Source organism: Chlorocebus sabaeus, chromosome 7 (assembly GCF_047675955.1).
Source record: "Chlorocebus sabaeus isolate Y175 chromosome 7, mChlSab1.0.hap1, whole genome shotgun sequence".
Classification (NCBI taxonomy): Eukaryota; Metazoa; Chordata; class Mammalia; order Primates; family Cercopithecidae; genus Chlorocebus; species Chlorocebus sabaeus.
In genome coordinates this window covers 135743338-135761660 of record NC_132910.1, presented here as the reverse complement: position 1 = coordinate 135761660, position 18323 = coordinate 135743338, and the positions used below count along the sequence as shown (strand labels likewise).

General features: G+C 43.7%; 1 long non-coding RNA gene across 1 annotated transcript in view; it reads right to left on the bottom strand.

The window, feature by feature from the left end:
* Positions 1-7990: 7990 nt before the first annotated feature.
* LOC119622383 (uncharacterized) overlaps positions 7991-18323 on the bottom strand; it is a 56416-nt gene continuing 46083 nt past the window's right edge. Inside the window, exon 9 of the long non-coding RNA XR_005239022.2 lies at positions 7991-8335. This is a non-coding gene — a long non-coding RNA (uncharacterized lncRNA). The remainder of the gene's footprint in view (positions 8336-18323) is intronic.

Genomic DNA, 18323 nt, shown 5'->3' with positions numbered 1-18323 from the left:
GGATCTATCATAAAAGACTCTGCAAAAACCACAAGCTTGCACAAAGGCCTTTGCAACCTTAAAAAAATAATTCTGAGGACAACTGCCCATCAACTGCTTGTCCAACTTTGGACTGGTGCCATAATTGCTATTGATCCTGTAGCCAAGGATAATTATCTCAAAACAATTCTGTAATCCTCCTCATTTATTCCTTTAGAGACCTTTGTCTTCCTTTACCTTCCTGAATATGCAGAGCTTACTATGGTGTGTGTACTCCTGCTGCAGTGCTCTAGTCCCAAATAAACATCATTTTCCTTTAGAGTCTCCCTCTCTGTTATTTAGGTTGTAAATGGTATTGGGTTATTTATTTTTTTACTTTTTTTCGAGATGGAGTTTCACTCTTATTGCCCAGACAACAAGTGCAATGGTACAACCTTGGCTCATTGCAACCTCCGCCTCCTGGGTTCAAGCGATTCTCCTGCCTTAGTCTCCCAAGTAGCTGGGGTATTACAGGCATGTGCCACAATGCCCGGCTATTTTTTTTTTTTTTTTTTTTTAAGTAGAGATGGGGTTTCACCATGTTGGCCAGGCTGGTCTGGTACTCCTGACCTCAGATGATGCGCCCGCCTCGGCCTCCAAAAGCACTGAGATTATAGGCATGAGCCACTGTGCCCCGCCTATTAGGTCATTTAACCATGTATTGACAAGTCTATTTTCCCTACTGGCTGGACAACAGTCCTTTGAAGGTAGAGCTATTTTCTTATTGATCTTTTTAACTCCACTGGATAATACATAGTTGGCACATAGTAAATACTTACCATGAGAATTAGATTTTTAAACCAATGCGAAGGCAAAGAGAAGAGTAAGTAAGCTCTGTAGGATTTGCTTGGTTAGAATTCTTATTACCTAAGTATTTTCTTTGGATTGTTTTTATTAATTTCAAAGTTCACAGGTGATGTGGTTTGGCTGTGTTCCCACCCAAATCTCATCTTCAAGCGATTCTCCTGCCTCAGCCTCCCAAGTAGCTGGGACTACAGGCACGTGCCACCACACCGGCTAATTTTTGTATGTTTAGTAGAGATGGAATTTCACCATGTTGGCCAGGCTGGTCTTGAGGTCTGGAACTCCTGACTTCAGGTGATCTGCCAGCCTCAGTCTCCCAAAGTGCTGGGATTACAGGCATGAGCCACTGCTTCCAGTCCTTCTGTCTGTTATGGGAGTCTCTGAAAAGCATTTCTCTGATTTTGTAAATCCCAGTATATCTAGGCAGGGTGGAGACATAGAGTGAGCAAAATACAAATGTAACCTGATTTGCTTTGGTTTTTAGTTATGTTAAAGACATGAATCAGTTGGGTAAAATAAAGATTGGAAATAAACCTACATATTAAGTTATCTATTTAGAAAAGATACATGACCTAAGTGTTAAGCATATGTTTCTACATATTTTGGTCATTTTATGAATGGCATAATTTTATAAAATTTTAAATTAATTCAGTCTTAAATAGACAAGTTCTAAAGAGAAAACAAAATAAACTTTCATTGAAAAATGTCCCTGCTATCTTCCTCTTTCTGGATGTTCTAGCAGGGAGTGAGCCCTCCCTCTTTGGGACTGTTGTAGCACTTGGTGTGGAACGGTTACCTGTACAAATAGTTGTAACAACCACTAACATGGAGTTTTCACTCTCCAATTATAACGTAAGCCCCAGGAAGTCAGTCACTATGACTTTATAGCCCTGTGGTGTTTTATACATACATAGTAGTTACCTAAAATTATGCTAATAAATTCTCCATATTCTTCTCCATCCTCCTCCCTGAGATTCTTCACAAGAAGGAAAAAAATTTAAAACCCAAACCTGCTGGGCATAGTGTACACACCAGAAGTCCCAGCTACTCAGGAGGCTGAGGCTGGGGGATCGCTTGAGCCCAGGAGTTTGAGATGAACCTGGGTGACATAGGGAGACCCTGTTTCCAAAAAAACAAAATAAAACCACCTCCCACTCCCCAAACTTTGTCAAGTAGCAATGGCTGTTTGCCCTCTCTCTCTGTGGTTGAAAAAAAAGATTTTCTTTCAGTCCTGAAGAAGTTGGCCTGGCAGCTGAGAGAATATTTTGATGATTTCCTGAAGAGAGGAAACCTTATAAACAGTCCAACTGGCATTAGTTATTTGGATTTCCTGAGAAATTCCAGGGTCACAGTAATGACAGGGATCGTGCACAATATCCTCTCAATGCCCATGCACAGGTTGTCCTGCCTGCCCCTCTAGACTGGGAATGCCATTCTTCTAATCCACCGAGTCTTACCAGACCCAGTGAGAAACTTTCAGGGAGGCTCAGCTCCTTAGATTCTTTGCCTGTGTGGTGATGTCTTCTTGGAGAACCTGTGTTAACGGACAAGGGGTGTCCCGGTCCACGGATGGTCCATGAGAAGTCGACCTCTAGGAACAAAAGCGCTACAGGAATGAAATTACTCCATTTGTTACCAAAATTATTGGTATTATTGTTAAAATTACTTTTTTTTTTTTTTTGGACAGAGTCTGGCTTGGCCGCCCAGGCTGGAGTGCAGTGGCAATATTGGCTCATTACAACCTTCAGTTTCCAGGTTCAAGCGATTCTCCCGCCTCAGCCTCCTGAGTAGGTGGGATTACAGATGTGCACCACCAGATCTGGCAAATTTTTATATTTTTAGTAGAGATGGGGGTTTTGCCATTTTGGCCAGGCTGGTCTTGAACTCCTGGCCTCAGGTGATCTGCCTACCTCAGCCTCCCAAAGTGCTGGGATTACAGGCGTCAGCCACCAGGCCTGACCTGAAATTACTTTCATGTAAGAACCAGTCTGCTTTCCCTAGCTGAGGAGGTTACTGCTGTGTACAGGAGGAGAGGTACTGATTCAGTATGACTCACTTCCCCTGGACAGCTCCTTCGTTTCCCCAGTGCCACACTGTATTTTTAGCTTTGGCCTTCTACAGCGCTTGCCCTTTTGCCTGGATAGAACAATGTGCTATGCAGTGCAGACCCACAGCCTTCCCTGCCCCATGCAACATAGGGGATGAATATATTAGATTATGGCTTCTTTGGAAGATCTGCAATTTAGGTAGGACAAAGTAAAACTGCTCACACACACACACACACACACACCCCTTTGGTAACATTGCCGCCACCTCTTCTGCCATCTGATGCAAGAGATTAGTATAATCTTAACATTTATGAAAATATTTATAAAATATAGACAAGAATCCTTGCACCAAAATAGTAATTCTACTCATTCTAGAATGAGAAACAGAAACAACCTTTAAAAATAGAAGGTCGTTAAATAAATCATGGATTATCCAACCAATGAAATGCCAAGCAGGTATTAAAAATGATTACAATGAAATTTTAATGAAATGGGAAACCCTAAATATGAAATATTAGGTAAAAAGTCTTAAGCCAAAAACTATAAATACAACATTATTAACAACAGGCTATGCCTGTTCTTGTCTCACCGTGCTCACTGCCACAGCCCCAACCAGCAGCAAGCCCCTTCGATCCGTCCCCTCTTCGATCCGTCCCCCCTTTGTTCTGTCCCCCACACTGAAGCCAGAGAGGCCTTTCCAAATCAAGTCTAATCTTGTCCACTCTACACTCAGGCTCTCCAGTGACTCTCCTACTGATGTTCAGACTCATTGACATGGGTTGCAGGGTAGCAGAGGGCTCTGGAACCCATGTCAAGGAGCCTACCCTCAGGAAGACGTTCAGGCTCACTGACATGGGTTCCAGAGCCCTCTGCTACCCTAGTCCTGGAGCCACCTCAGCATATGTGTATGTCCTATTCCCCCATCTTAAGCAGCGTGCTTTATATTGCCTAGACTATTGCACATGTTCTGAACAGAAAGTCTGTGCCTTCTTTTTGTCTTGATATCTTCTTCTCAGCTGGTCCGAGTGCAGTCACAACCAGTTACAGATTTCTTTGTTCCTTCTCTACTCCCATGGCTTCACTTGACTAGCCTTAAAAAAGACATCTTCTCATCCTTCAAATCTCACATGAGCCCTCATTTCCTCAGGAAAGCTTTCCCTCATCTCCACCAGGATCTCCTCGCCCCTTCTCCATGCTTTTATTCCTCTCTGCGTGTCCCCTTACGGTAGAACCTATTGTCTACTTTTTTTTTTCTTTTCTTTTTTTTTTTTGAGACGGAGTCTTGCTCTGTCACCCAGGCTGGAGTGCAGTGGCATGATCTTGGCTCACTGCAACCTCCGCCTCCCAGGTTCAAGCGATTCTCCTTTCTCAGTCTCCTGAGTAGCTGGGATTACAGGCACCGCCACCACCATGCCTGACTAATTTTTGTATTTTTAGTAGAGACGGGGTTTAACCATGTTAGTCAGGGTGGTCTCGAACTCTGGATCTCGTGATCCACTTGCCTTGGCCTCCCAAAGTGCTGGGATTACAGGCATGAGCCACTGCACCCAGCAGAATCTATTGCCTTTCAAAGTAGCCGCTGATTTCCTTACGAATGAAAGCCTGTCGTGTTCATTATTAGCTGCCAGGAAACAGTGCCACAGGGTAGGCACTCATTAACTGTTGAAAAATCAATAGTGATAAGCTCCCATTGGTTAATAGAAATTTTCTCTCTGAGGTATTCAGTTTTGAGTGGTTTAAAAATTTTTTTTATTCTCATACTAAGTTTTTTGTTGTTTTTTTTTAATTGTGGTAAAGAAAAAAAAAAAAAGCTGACATTAAATTTTACCACCTCCCTCTGCGCGGTGACTCACGCCTATAATCCTAGCACTTTGGGAGGCCGAGGTGGGCGGATTGCCTGAACTCAGGAGTTCAAGACCATCCTGGCAACATGGCAGAACCCTGTCTCTACTAAAAACACAAAAAATTAGCATGGTGGTGTGTGCCTGTAATCCCAGCTACTCAGGAGGAGTACGTGTGTCTTGTGTGTCGGGAGACACATGAGAATTGCTTGAACGTGGGAAGCGGAGGTTGCAGCAAGCCAAGATTGTGCCACGGCACTCCAGCCTGAGACTCCATCTAAAAAAAAGTAAAAGAATAAACAAATGTTACCACCTTAACCATTTTTTAAGTGTACAGGTCAGTAGTGTTAGGTGTATTGACACTGTTGTGCAACAGATCTGCAGAACTTTTTCATCTGAAAAAACTGAAACTTTTGTAAACCAAAATTAAAATTCTAAGTTTCCCCAAGTGACTGAATGGACCCTTTCTGAGCCAATGGGGCTCCAGAAAAACCTGAAAAACTGAATTCGCGGCGTCATGGGAAGGGAGATGGGACACACCTACCCCTTCCTGTTGGAGTTTGGTACAACTGACCAGCATTAACATTAAAATAGACACGTTAAGCCTGACAAAACAGACTCTTTGTGGCAATAAGATACAAAATTCCAACCTGAGTCTGGTATAGCATCATATGACAGACAGCAGACCTTGAGGAAAATAAAATTATTTTACCCCAAAATATATTTCTTTGACATATTTTGAAATGGTCCTGCAAAGTCTTCTGTGGGGGAAATTTGCATCTATAGAGAATTTCCGTCAATGCAGCCAGGCCTTTCCTGGATCTAGGAGAGGTTAACTCAGAGTCTGACACCTGTTTTCTTTTCTTTTCTTTTTTTGGAGACAAACTCTTGCCCTGTCACCAGGCTGTAGTGTAGTGGCATGACCTTGGCTCACTGCAACCTCCACCTCCTGAGTTCAAGCAATTCTCCTGCCTCAGTCTCCCAAGTAGCTGGCACCACAGGCAGGTGCCACCATGCCCAGCTAATTTTTGCATTTTTAGTAGGGATGGGGTTTCACCATGTTGGCCAGGCTGGTCTCAAACTCCTGACCTCAGGTGATCTGCCTGCCTCAGCCTCACAAAGTGCTAGGATTACAGGTGTGAGTCACTGCACCTGGCCTGACACCTTTTAAGGTCTGAAAAGAGACATTTGCCACCTATTCTCTCTGAAGGCTGCTACCTGGAGGCTTCATCTACATAATAAGAACCTTGGCTTCTACAATCCAATTCCCCTTATCTTAACTCAAGCATTTCTTTCTACTGACTTCAAGTCTTTAGACAAAGCTTAATTCTCTCAATGAATTCCCAATCAGAAAATCTTTGAATCTGCCTATGACCTGTAAGCACCCCCACCCATTCCACCTCCCACTTTGAGATATCCTGACTTTCCAGGCTGAACCAATGTACACCTTACATGCATTGATTTGTAGCTTTGCCTGTAACTTCCGTCACCCTAAAATGTATAAAACCAAGCTGTACCTGACCATCTTGGGCACGCCTTCTCAGAAACTCTTGAGACTGTTCCCTGGGCCACGGCCACTCATGCTGGCTCAGAATTAACCTCTGTAAATGTTTTACAGAGTTTGGTATTTTGTCAACACTCTCCATCCACTAAACACTAATTCCTCCCACCTCTTCCTGGTAACTACTTTCTGTTTCTTTAATTTTGACTACTTTAGATACTTCAGAGGAAAGGAATCTTGCAGTATTTATGACTGGCTTATTTCTCTTAGCATAATGTCTTTGAGAGTCATCTATCTTAAAATATTTTTTTTGGTATGAACTCTCTTACCTCTATAACTAGAAAAGAAGTTTTAATAGAATCGTAGGAGCTAAAAGTGATTCTAGAACTTATTTTGACCTATTTCCCCCACTTCATACTTTACTTTTTCTAGATGATGTAAACAAAAAATAAAATTCTAAGCTCCCCAACTGACTAAATGCCCTAAATGCCCTTCTCAGCCAAGGGCATTCCAAAGTCAACCCGAAAAACTAGTTCCAGTCATGATAGGAAGGGGGGTTAGATAGGCTCACCTTATTACACCCTCCTCCCTTTGGAATCTGGGCACAACTGACCAGCATTAACATTAAAACAGAGATCTCAGGACTGACAAAATACTCTTTGTAGCAATAAGATATCGAATTCCAACCTGACTGTAGTGTAGCATCACAGAACAGATAGCAGGCTCCAAAGACATCGAAGTATTTAACTCTGAAATGTATTTCATTGACATATTTTTAAGTGGCTCTGCAAAGCTGTGTCTTACAGGGAAAATCTGCATTCTGTAGAGAATCTCCTTTCCTTTTCAGGTCTTTTCCTGATCCAGGAGAGATTAACTGAGTCTGGCACCTTTTTAAGTCTGATGAGAAACATTTACCATCTATTCTCTCAGAAGTCGGCCACCTGGAGGCTTCATCTGCATAAGAACTTTGGTCTCCACAACACCTTATCTTAACCCAGATATTCCTTTCTATTGATTTCAGGTCTTTAGATAATAATTTAACTTTTTTTAACCAATTGCCAATCAAAAAATCTTTGAATCCACCTATGACCCGGAAGCTCCTGCTTCAAGCTGTCCAGTCTATTTGGACTGAACCAATGTACATCTTACATGTGTTGATTGATTTCTGCCTATAATTTCTGTCCCGCTAACACGTATAAAATCCAGCTGTCAATCAACTACCTTGGGCACATGTTCTCAGGACCTCTTGGGGCTATGTCACAGGCCTTGGCCACTCATATTTGGCTCAGAATAAACCTCTTTAAGTATTTCACAGAGTGACTCTTTTTTTTTTTTTTTTTTTTTGAGACAAAGTCTCGCTCATGTTCTCCAGGCTGGAGTGCAATGGTATGATCTCAGCTCACTGCAACCTCTGCCTCCCAGGTTCAAGCTATTCTCCTGCCTCAGCCTCCCGAGTAGCTAGGATTACAGGCACATGCCACCACGCCCGGCTAAATTTTATATCTTTAGTAGAGATGCGGGTTTCACCATGTTGGCCTGGCTGGTCTTCACCTCCTGACCGCAGGTGATCCACCCACCTCAGCCTCTCAAAGTGCTGGGATTACAGGTGTGAGCCACTGCTCCCGGCCCAGAGCGACTCTTTTCATCGACACTAGATGAGAAATCCAGAGACAGAAAAGAAACTTGCCAAAGGATAAAGATTAAATAATAGTAAAATTGAACCCAACTCATATATAAATAAGTAATGAAAGTAAATTTTAATCCTTTTACACATTATAGCACTTTTCAGCCTTTTATTTTCTACTCAGTATTGGCTGTTTAAAAATAATTTTGTTCTCCAATATTTCATTTTGTATTTGAAGCAAAATTAATCTGCCTAGAGAACAACAATTCTGTTAAACATTGTGCCTTTTCAATTGTGTTTATAAAATGCATTCCATTGGTGTTCAGATTTGACATTCGGGGCATGGGGCATCCTGTTGCATTAAGAATAAAGGCTTCCTCAGGTTTGTGGGAGAATTTGATTCTTGAGCCACCCAGATCTCACAGGGCTGGAGTCACCAGCAAAATGTTACAGAGATGTTGTAGTTCAGCTGCCTACAATTACACAACAGTATCTCCTCCTGAAAGAGAAAGATCCAGTGAGTGGCAGATTGTCAAACACCTACCAAAGAAGACCCTCTTGTTTTCAGGGACCAAACTAATTAACTCAACAAATAGGGATTATGAGTCCACCATGGGCCCTGTTGTCATTTAGAGACAAATTTAAGACACATATTTCTTGAGTTGGTGAAAAAGAAAATGAAATAATCATGCCATTGAGCGCTAAAGGGTCATAGCAGTTATGGAGTAAAACCCCTTCATTTTATTGCATATGAGAAACCGAAGTCCAGAGAGGGACCTGGGGCAAACGGCTAGTCAGTTATGCGCTGGACCTTGAGATTCCTGCTTCTGACTCCCAGGCCAGGGCTCCACGCAGTGCCCTAAGGGGTCAAGGAGGATGTGACAGCCCCCGGATTGTATGCAGGCTCGGTGTGAAAAGAGAGACAAAGACTCTCACTCAGCCTGCTTTTCTTAGAATTTTATTCTGCTTTTCTAATTTACTTGTCAGCGTGATTTTCAGTCTTGTCTTAGTATCTGTACTGGTTTTGAATAATGAGGAGAAAACTCTGGAGATTTCCAGCCCGCAGTGATTTAGGTTAGCTTGACAGGGTAGTCCAACATGGATGGATTATCTTTCTTTCTTCCAATAGACAGAACGAGCGAGGAAAGGAAATTGCAAGCCTCAGCTGAGACTGGGCCCATGATATATAGTGTATTTACCTTGGTTTATGTTAAATAATGACTAAAACCTGCTTGGGGAGGATCTTTTGCTTGATGTTTTTGGTTTTGTTTATGACTGGAAGATAGGAATCCTTTCCTATCTAAATGTGAGGTTGCAGCACATTTTGGCAATTTTTCTAACATATACACATTTTGTATGTTAAGATTTGAAGGAGAATAGACTCCCAAACGTTTTATTGTGCATTGCCCTTAGAATATTCTAAAATGCAGTGAAAATAATTTTAGAAAATTTGATTAAATGATAGATTGCTTCACATTTTACATTACTATATGACTTTATAAGCTTATGGTACTGATATGAAACTTAGTGAATATATGTACAAATAAATAATTGCAATTCTTTGAAATGTAGGCAAAAATTATCACATCATTATGATACTTTGTTCTGTAGGGTTGCAAGAAAAGAAATAATATCCTTTGGACAAAAAAGTACCCCATGCCAGGTGTGGTGGGGTGTTCCTGTAGTCCAAGCTACTTGGGAGGCTGAGATGGGAAGATCACTTGAAGTCAGGTGTTCAAAGCTGCAGTGAGCCATGATCACACTACTGGACTCCAGCCTGGGCAACAGAGTGAGACCTCATTTCAAAAACAAACAAAAAGTATCTCAATTTATAAAAGCCTCTCAATTTATTACAGAGTATCCACACAAATGAGGAATAGGTTTAAATGTATGTAAATTAATTTAAGGGAATGCACACTGTAACATTTGTTAAATACTGTCCTGTAACTGTTGCTGTTGATTGGATACTCAGCAAAGTGATACTGTTAGACGGGACTAGTGCTTTCCACAGTCCCTCAACAGAGGCTGTAGGTTCAGAATTACCCAAATGTTCTTCTCCATTGGGCAGAAATGATTTTCTGTGTGTAACTTTTGGTAACGGAGATAGTCAGAGGTTCCATCTTCCTCAGTGTGGTGGTCACCAGGTGGATTTCATACTACACCAGGTCCCTGTTTTCTAAACTACTCTCTTTCCAGAGCTAAAAGCTGACATGGATCTTGCTGACAACACGTAGAGTGGGAACCCACTCAAGCCCACTCAGTGAAAAGTCAACCAGTCAAGTGAAAGTGGATGAGCAAGAGGGCAGAGGTGTATGACTGAGGGGTTGCTAATAAGGGTTACAAATGGTAAGAGTCTAAGAGACAAATTAACTATCAAATATTTCTGATGGATTCCCCTAAAGGAGTGAGGAACCTTTGCCAGTATTTACTTTCAATCTGTCAATTTTAGACTATAAGTTAATTAACTTCAACACAGTTTACTTTGGCAATTATACCTTGGTGTGTTTACTTATGTGCCAGAGTTCTGCAGGCAAAAGAATGGTCCAATTCAAGGGACAGCTTTTTAGCTTTAAGATGTTTTAAACAAAATGCTAATACTTTTACCTCAGAATAAATAACTCAGTTCCCTTCTTTTGAGTAGACTCAGAATTAGAAAACATTCTGGCTAAATAAAATTGGATCTAGGTCAGCTCTCTCATTTGACAGAGGAGGAAACTGAGGCACAGAAAGATGAAGTGACTTTTTCCTAAATCTCATGGTTGATTATGGGCAGAACTTGGACCAGAACTCAAGTTTCTTGATTCTCAATTCGTTGATTTTCTCCTCTTAAAGTCTGTTTTCCTCAAACATGGCTTTTTACTTCATCTTATTTTCATTTTCTCAGTCCTACACCTCAGCTCACCCTCACGGGTCCATCCTTTTCTGGTTCCTTTCTACATGCCACCTTTCTGGCAAGCTCTTTCTGGAGTGCAGTGGCATGATCTCAGCTCACTGAGACCTCTATTTCCTGGGTTCAAATGACTCCTGCCTCAGCCTCCTTAGTAGCTGATATTACAAGAGTGCACCACCACGCCCGGCTAATTTTTGTATTTTTGGTAGAGACGGGGTTTCGACCATGTTGGCCAGGCTGGTCTCAAACTCCTGACTTCAAGTGATCTGCCCATCTCTGCCTCCCAAAGTGTTGGGATTACAGGCGTGAACCACCGTGCCCGGCCCCTGGTAAGCTCTTTCTGAAGAGTAGGCTGCTCCTCCCACTCTCTCACTCGCTGTTCAGTCCACTGGCTTGGGCTTCTTCGCCTTGAACTTGCTCTCTCCAAGGTGTCCAGTGACTCTGCATTGCCAGTGAAAATGTCCACCCTCATCCTTAGTTTATTTGACTTCTCTGCAACATTAAACTCTACTGTTCACTCACTCCTTCCTAAAACCACGCATTTTTTTCTTCTTGGCTTCTAGGATACAGTCTCCTGGTTTTCTTCTCTCTCTGACTTCTCCTTCATGGATTCCTTGGTGGGGTCTGGTTTCTCACTTCTTAAATGCTCGTATGGCCCAGTTACTCTTTTCATGTATATGTTTTTAGATGTGCTCTCGGGCACATCATTCCTCCACCACCTCTGTGAGGATGACTCTTATGCCCACATATCTGGCTCAGACCTCTCTCGCTCTCTCTCACCGCCCCCACCTTTTCTTTTTTTTTTTTTTTTTTTTTTTTTGAGACAGGGTCTCACTGTTACCCAGGCTGCAGTGCAGTGGCACAATCAATCACACACTGCAGTCTCTCAAAGTCCTTCGATCACGCAATCCTCCCACTGCAGCCTCCCAAGTAGCTGGAACTACAGGTGCACACACCAGGCCTGGTTAATTTTTTATGTTTTTATTTTTTGTAGAGTTGACATCTCCCTATGTTTCCCAGGCTGGTCTCCAACTCCTGGCCTCCAGCAATTCTCCCACCTGGGCCTCCCAAAGCACTAGGATTACAGATGTGAGCCACCATGCCCAACCTCAGACATCTCTTTTCAGTTTCAGCCACGTATATCTGCTATGAACGTCACCTCAAATTCACCACATTCAAAACCTGTGCCACTTCCTCTGTCTTCTGTATCTTGGTGTCTGTACAAATCAGAAAACAAAGTAACCTAGACTCCCAGTTCTCCCTCAATTCACACTTAACAAGCCACCAAGTAGTATAGAAACTATTGCTTTATCATCTCTCCCATCTTCCTTCATCATCTCCCTCATCTCTACCTTTGATCAAACACTGTTTTGTCTTGCCTGGACTGTAACAGTAGCGTCTTAGCTGCCCTTTCAGCCTCTAGTCTGCCCACCCCTACATATTGCTGGACCCCCAAATACTGCTGGAAGTATGACCCTTCTATTTATTTATTTTTTTTTTTTGAGACAAAGTCATACTCTGTCACCCAGGCTGGAGTGCAGTGGCATGATCTCGGCTCACTGCATCCTCTGTCTCCTGGCTTCAAGCAATTCTCCTGCCTCAGCCTCCCAAGTAGCTGGGATTACAGGCGTGCACCACCAGGTCCAGCTAATTGTTTTTGTATTTTTTGTTTGTTTGTTTTGAGACAAGAGTCTCGCTTATCACCCAGGCTGGAGTGCAGTGGTGCGATCTCGGCTCACTGCAAGCTCTGCCTCCTGGGTTCACGCCATTCTCCTGCCTCAGCTTCCCGAGTAGCTGGGACTACAGGAGCCCGCCACCACGCCCGGCTAATTTTTTTTCTATTTTTAGTAGAGACGGGGTTTCACCATGTTAGCCAGGCTGGTCTCGAACTCCTGACCTCAGGTGATCCACATGCCTCGGCCTCCCAAAGTGCTGGGATTACAGGCGTGAGCCACCGCGCCCAGCCTGTTTTTGTATTTTTAGTAGAGACAGGGTTTCACCATGTTGGCCAGGTTGGTCTCGAACTCCTGACCTCAAGTGATCCACGTGCCTCGGCCTCCCAAAGTGCTGGGATTACAGGCGTGAGCCACCGCGCCCAGCCTGTATGACCCTTCGAAACTGCAAATATGATTAGAACCCTTTGGCGTGCATGCCAGGTCTTGCATTCGCTGGGTATGGCATTCCTCTCCAGCCTCACCTCCCTTCACCCCCGCACATCCAGCCTCCATCTCAGCCTCTCCAAAACACGTGAAAGCTCTACGATGCACTGCGCCGTTTCTTACCTCCAGTTCTCTTCACGTGCTGTTCTTGAAATGCTCCTCCCTTTTTTCTCATTGGCTCACGCTCGTCCTTTAAGTGCAGTTTAAGTGCCACCTCCTCAGAGGGCCTGCTTGCGTTCTTCCATCTGACTTAGATGCCTCCTCTCCTCCCTGACTCTCTCACGGCACCCATTCCATACCCTGTTATAACTGTTTCTAAACTGTAAACTCCTCAGAGACCGAGTGCACTTTTAGCCTGGTGTATTAATATCGCATTTACAGATTTCACTTGAGTTTTTCCAGTAATGTAGCATATGCATTACAGCACAAGGAGATTATGCCTCCCCAACTTTCTCTGCTTTCTGGAGCTCCCAGGTGTGGGGTGTGGAGGCATGGGCAAGACCATCTACTGCTCGGAGCCGGGAGCTGCAGGTGCCACCTCCTTCCCCTAACCACGTCCCCCCCGCCCCCCCCCCGCCTCCCCCCCGCCTCCCCCCCCCCCACCCCGCCTCTCCCTACTCTTGCGAGTGAGCCCCATGGCCAAGCTGCTGCGGAGCCAGGAAATGAGATGTCTGGATGCCCTGCTGCTGGACTGCCACAGCTTCCTATGTCAGCTTCTTGGCCCCTCCCTACCCCCACCCCAACGAGACTGGGCGAGAGGGGAGGTGTCCATGCTCATTCTGCCGACTGGCCCCTTTGGAGGGAGATGGCTGGCCCCAAGACAAGAGATGGTGGTTCTCTAAGCATAGAAGGTGGGAAACAGCATCTTTCCTCAGTCAATCCCAGAGGTAACTGTAAAATCTAAATAATTCTTGTTGGCCAAGAGCAATTTTGAGGGCTTTACATTTAATCCTTATGGTTAACCCTGTGATGAATGAATTAGCCTTATTATTCTCAATTGACATATGAGGAAATTGAGTGAAAGGAAAGGTTAAGTAACTTAACAAAGTCACCAGCCAGTAAGTGGCAGTGCAGATTCAAACCAAAGCAGGCTGGCGCCAGAGCCCCTCTGTGTGCCCACGGGACTCCACTGCCTCTCTCCTCAACCAGTTGTTACAGGCAGGTTCACTGACACCCACGGCAATTGTCCAGAGCAGCGTTTGGCAGCCAGGCGTTCCTCCCTGAGCCTCAGTGACCACATGGGATCATGTGCTTCTCTTTGCCCCTCATTTAATTTTACCTGCTGGGTATGGTTTTCAAGTTACAACATCTCTTGGCTGGTTCCCCATGGCTTTTCAAAAATGTTTCTCTTAGAGTTTAATGATTAGTCATCTGCCCACTATTTATTTATACTTTTCATGACCTTTACTTTCATTTGCTTTTACTGCTTTTTTTAAATTGAGAAAGTAATATGCACTCATGAGAAGCTATGCTGATTGCAAAAAGTGGACAGCATGTAGAACAAAGGCATACATTTTGTTCACGACTTAAATGTGGTGATAAAATGTATGCTTTTTTTGTCTGTGACTAACCTAGCCTTCCTTCTAACTCCATCCTCACCTCGCCTCTCTGCCACCGCCACCCACAGACTAGTGGCAAAAAATCAAAAAATAATAATAACTCGTGGCTCATGCCTGTAATCCCAGCACTTTGGGAGGCCGAGGCGGGTAGATCACAAGGTCAGGAGATCAAGACCATTCTGGCTAAGACGATGAAACCCCATCTCTACTAAAAGTAGAAAAATTAGCCGGGTGTGGTGGCGGGCACCTGGAGGCTGAGGCAGGAGAATGGTGTGAACCTGGGAGGCGGAGCTGGCAGTGAGCAGAGATCGCGCCACTGCACTCCAGCCTGGGCAACAGAGTGAGACTCTGTCTCAAAAAAAAAAAAAAAATTAATAATAATAATAACTCAGTGTCTGATCTTGGTTAAACCTCAGTCTGCCTGGTCGTTTCAGCTGTGCTTTAGTGGGGGGTTCAGCCTGTCTTGGAAGAAAGGGCCCGTCTCCCAGAGAGCTTGTCCTTTACCCTGCTCCTCTCAATGAGGAGAGGGAGGGACGCGGCGCAGCTGTATGGCCTGGAAGCCAGCATTGTCGTGTCTGCTGGGTGTCTGTCTGCTATTCCCCGGCTCCCCCGGCCCCGGGCAATGCTCTCTACCCATCAAGGAGACCCTGCAGAGCCCTGGTGCTGAAGTTAGTGTGGCAGGTCGGGGTCTTGTGTGGGGGCAATGCTCCTGGTGGGCCTTCCTGGCTGCCCTGACCTCAGCCAGACTCCTGACACCCTTGCCACCCTTCTGGGTCTGGGGAAGCTTCCATCAACCCTACTCAGGTGGTCTTTCTGCAGCCCTCCACAAAGCCAGTTTACCCTGGCCACGGCAGCTGCCTCTGCTCAGCTTCCCAGCCAGGGCCAGTCAGCACAGGAACCCAAGAGCAGCTCGGGAAAGCTAGCGTGGGTCCTTCCTCTTGATCACACTGCACAACTACAGCGTGTCTCACACTGGCTGTGCTGGGTGGGAATGGGACACCTCATGAGGCAGTCCTCCCCGGAGCCCCAGGCAGAGCGCTTTGGGAGGGTGCAACTTCTCTCTCTGCCCTTACTGTTGCTTGCACTTACCTTTCTTCACCATCCCTCCTGGATGCCACATATTGAAAAACAAAACAAAGTATGACCTGTCACTGACTAGAGTGTTATTTTCTTTACTGTGTGAGAGAATCCAATGTGTATGAGTCCTGAGGCTTGGGGGCTCGTACACTCAAGGGGCAGATAAAGGAGTCTGAATCTTTACTTTTTTCTCAGTAAAGCTCTATTTTCAGATATCAGTGATTGAAAATTGCTTCAGTTCTTCTGTAGGCATTCCTTCCACAATGTGTAAGTCTAGTGATGCTTGGCTGCAAGTGACAACATCCAGGTAAAAGTGTCTTAAACAATGAAGACACTGATCATCTCAAATGACAACAGTGCTGGGGCTCCAGGCTCCAGGGTTGGTTTGGCAACTCCAGAAGGCCACCAAGCACCCAGCCTCCAGCTGCCCTGTGCTCCACCATCCTCGGCATGCCGGCTTCTCATGGTCGGGCTCGCCCCCGGGCCTGGGGGAAGCTGCAGCTGCTCCAGGCATCCCTTCAGCAGGCAGCCTCCTCAGCAGGCAGGGGCAAGGGGCGCCTTCGGGGTGGCAGACACCTCCTCAGGTCTCTCCTCTTCTTAGCAGTGAAAACCTTTCCGGAAGCTGTCCCAGCAGACTCCTCTATTTCACGTCATCCCTAACCTTGCCACATGCCCGGAGTTGGAGGGAACACTGGGAAGGAGGGTGCCACGTGTTTCCACAGCCTCTGCTGTGGGAAGCGGATTGGCTGCCGTGGAGGAAGGAGGGGTAGAGGGCTGTGGTGTAAGAAACAGCAGCATCCACCGCCTGAAACAGACCCTGCTCTTTCCCTGGGCAGGGCTATGCTTTGAGAGCTCTAGGCTTGTGCTCAGAAAAGGAAAATAGAAGAATCCACTAATAATTTTAAAATATTATCTCCTCTATATGGCAGCATACACTATGGATACGTGGCAATATACACGTTTTTTGTATTTTACTTTGTTCATTTGACAATGCTAACTTAATCATATACTAAATTCTATGTATACTCGAGTCTATTTCCGGACTTCCTGCAGTGTCAAGTCCTGTGCAGTGTGACGCTTGTGTTGTACACTCTGGCAGGGCAAGGCATCTTTACTACTCTTCAAAATTTGCTTCAATATTTTTGCAAGTATGTTTTTGTAATGTTAGCCCCATTTAGAGCTGAGCTATGCCTTAAAGGCCTGGTTATATTCATGTTTACACACACATATTCATGCTTAACTGGAATTATGTGCTATTAAATGACCAAGCTCCTCTTGTTGGCTATCCCAGGGGGTCACAACTTCAAATTTCTACCTGAGCCAGGCAAGTAATGTAAATGATTGAAGCAGGCTGTAGTTCAAAGATTAAACATGCAGCAATTTTCTTAGCTTCCTGAAAGAAATAGTCTTTCCTCCATTTTTCTAGAACCATGTGTCTCATTTAATCTCTTTTGATAGAAACATAGTAACTAGGAAATACTTTTCAACTACCAAGTGACTAGTAAGTTGCATCCAACATTTGACCTTAATTATGGGGAAATAATAAAGAGTAGTGGGGATTGTGGCAAATATGCCTCATCTGAAGAGAGTAATGGCATTAGCCCTACCAATTGCTGCTACTGGGAATTACAGATATTCACATATCTGCTGATTTTTACAGACTGCTAGAAATACAGATTTTATATGAAATTTCCTTATTTAAAATGCTAATATTTAACACATCTGCAGGCCAGGTGCCATCCATAGGCTATTAGCATGTAAGCTCTGAATTGGACCTATATATTACTACCATTAAAAAGTAGTTTATTTTTGCTAAATTGTAAAGTGTCATTTTTAACTGACTAAACCAAATACTAATCAAAATAGCTAAAAACCAAAACAACTCAGAGGAAGCTGTATGTAAAATTATGTTGGATAATGTTAATATTAACCAAAGGAAACCACACTGAGATCTAATGATTTCCCCAGCTTGTTTGGGCATCATCATATTTATTCATTTTATTCAATTAATTTATTTACTGAGTACCAACTCAATTCAAAGTATGGTAGCAGACTTAGAAGGAGGGAAAAAGAAAAAAAGACATGACACCTCTGGTTTGGCTTACTTTCTTAATGCCATTAATGCCGATATTAGTATAAAGCAGCTAATACCAACATTAGCCCAGCTTTGGACTAAGGTTGTCATACACACACACACACACTTTATTACGATATTTAAATAAATATTGAGTTTTTTCTTTTAAGTATCACCCATAATGCAAATAAACAAAAAACCCTCCGAATTCTAGAAGAGTTCTTGTTTTCATTTAGAAGTCCAAACAATGGGAAAATTAATCAAGGTAAAGCAAATAATTTAAATACGTGAAGTTGTAAATTAAAAAAGAGGAAAAAGCTGAGACTGGATTCCTGACTTTATAACATGCTGTCTTCACCCAGAGACATTAAGTATTATTATTTAATGTTACATTTTAAAATAGGTTTTGTAATGCAAGAAGAATCAGCCGCACCTCTACCTTAACTGCAACTGAAGTCAAATTGGCAAATTTGTTTCAACACAATTTTCTCTAATTCTTGACCACTTTCCAGTAGGCGTTTGATCAAGGCTAATGTTCTATTTTTATGTTTGTTTCTATACTGGTTACTTCATCCTCAAGGGAATTACAAAACCAATCATTATTTAAAGTGTCTATTAAATTAGAAATATTTTGATAGAGATATGATAGAAATATACTTTAGTTGGCACTTCTATTAAAGTGATGGAGAGTTCTGAAATTATCTGTAGTTTGGTTTGTACATTATCAA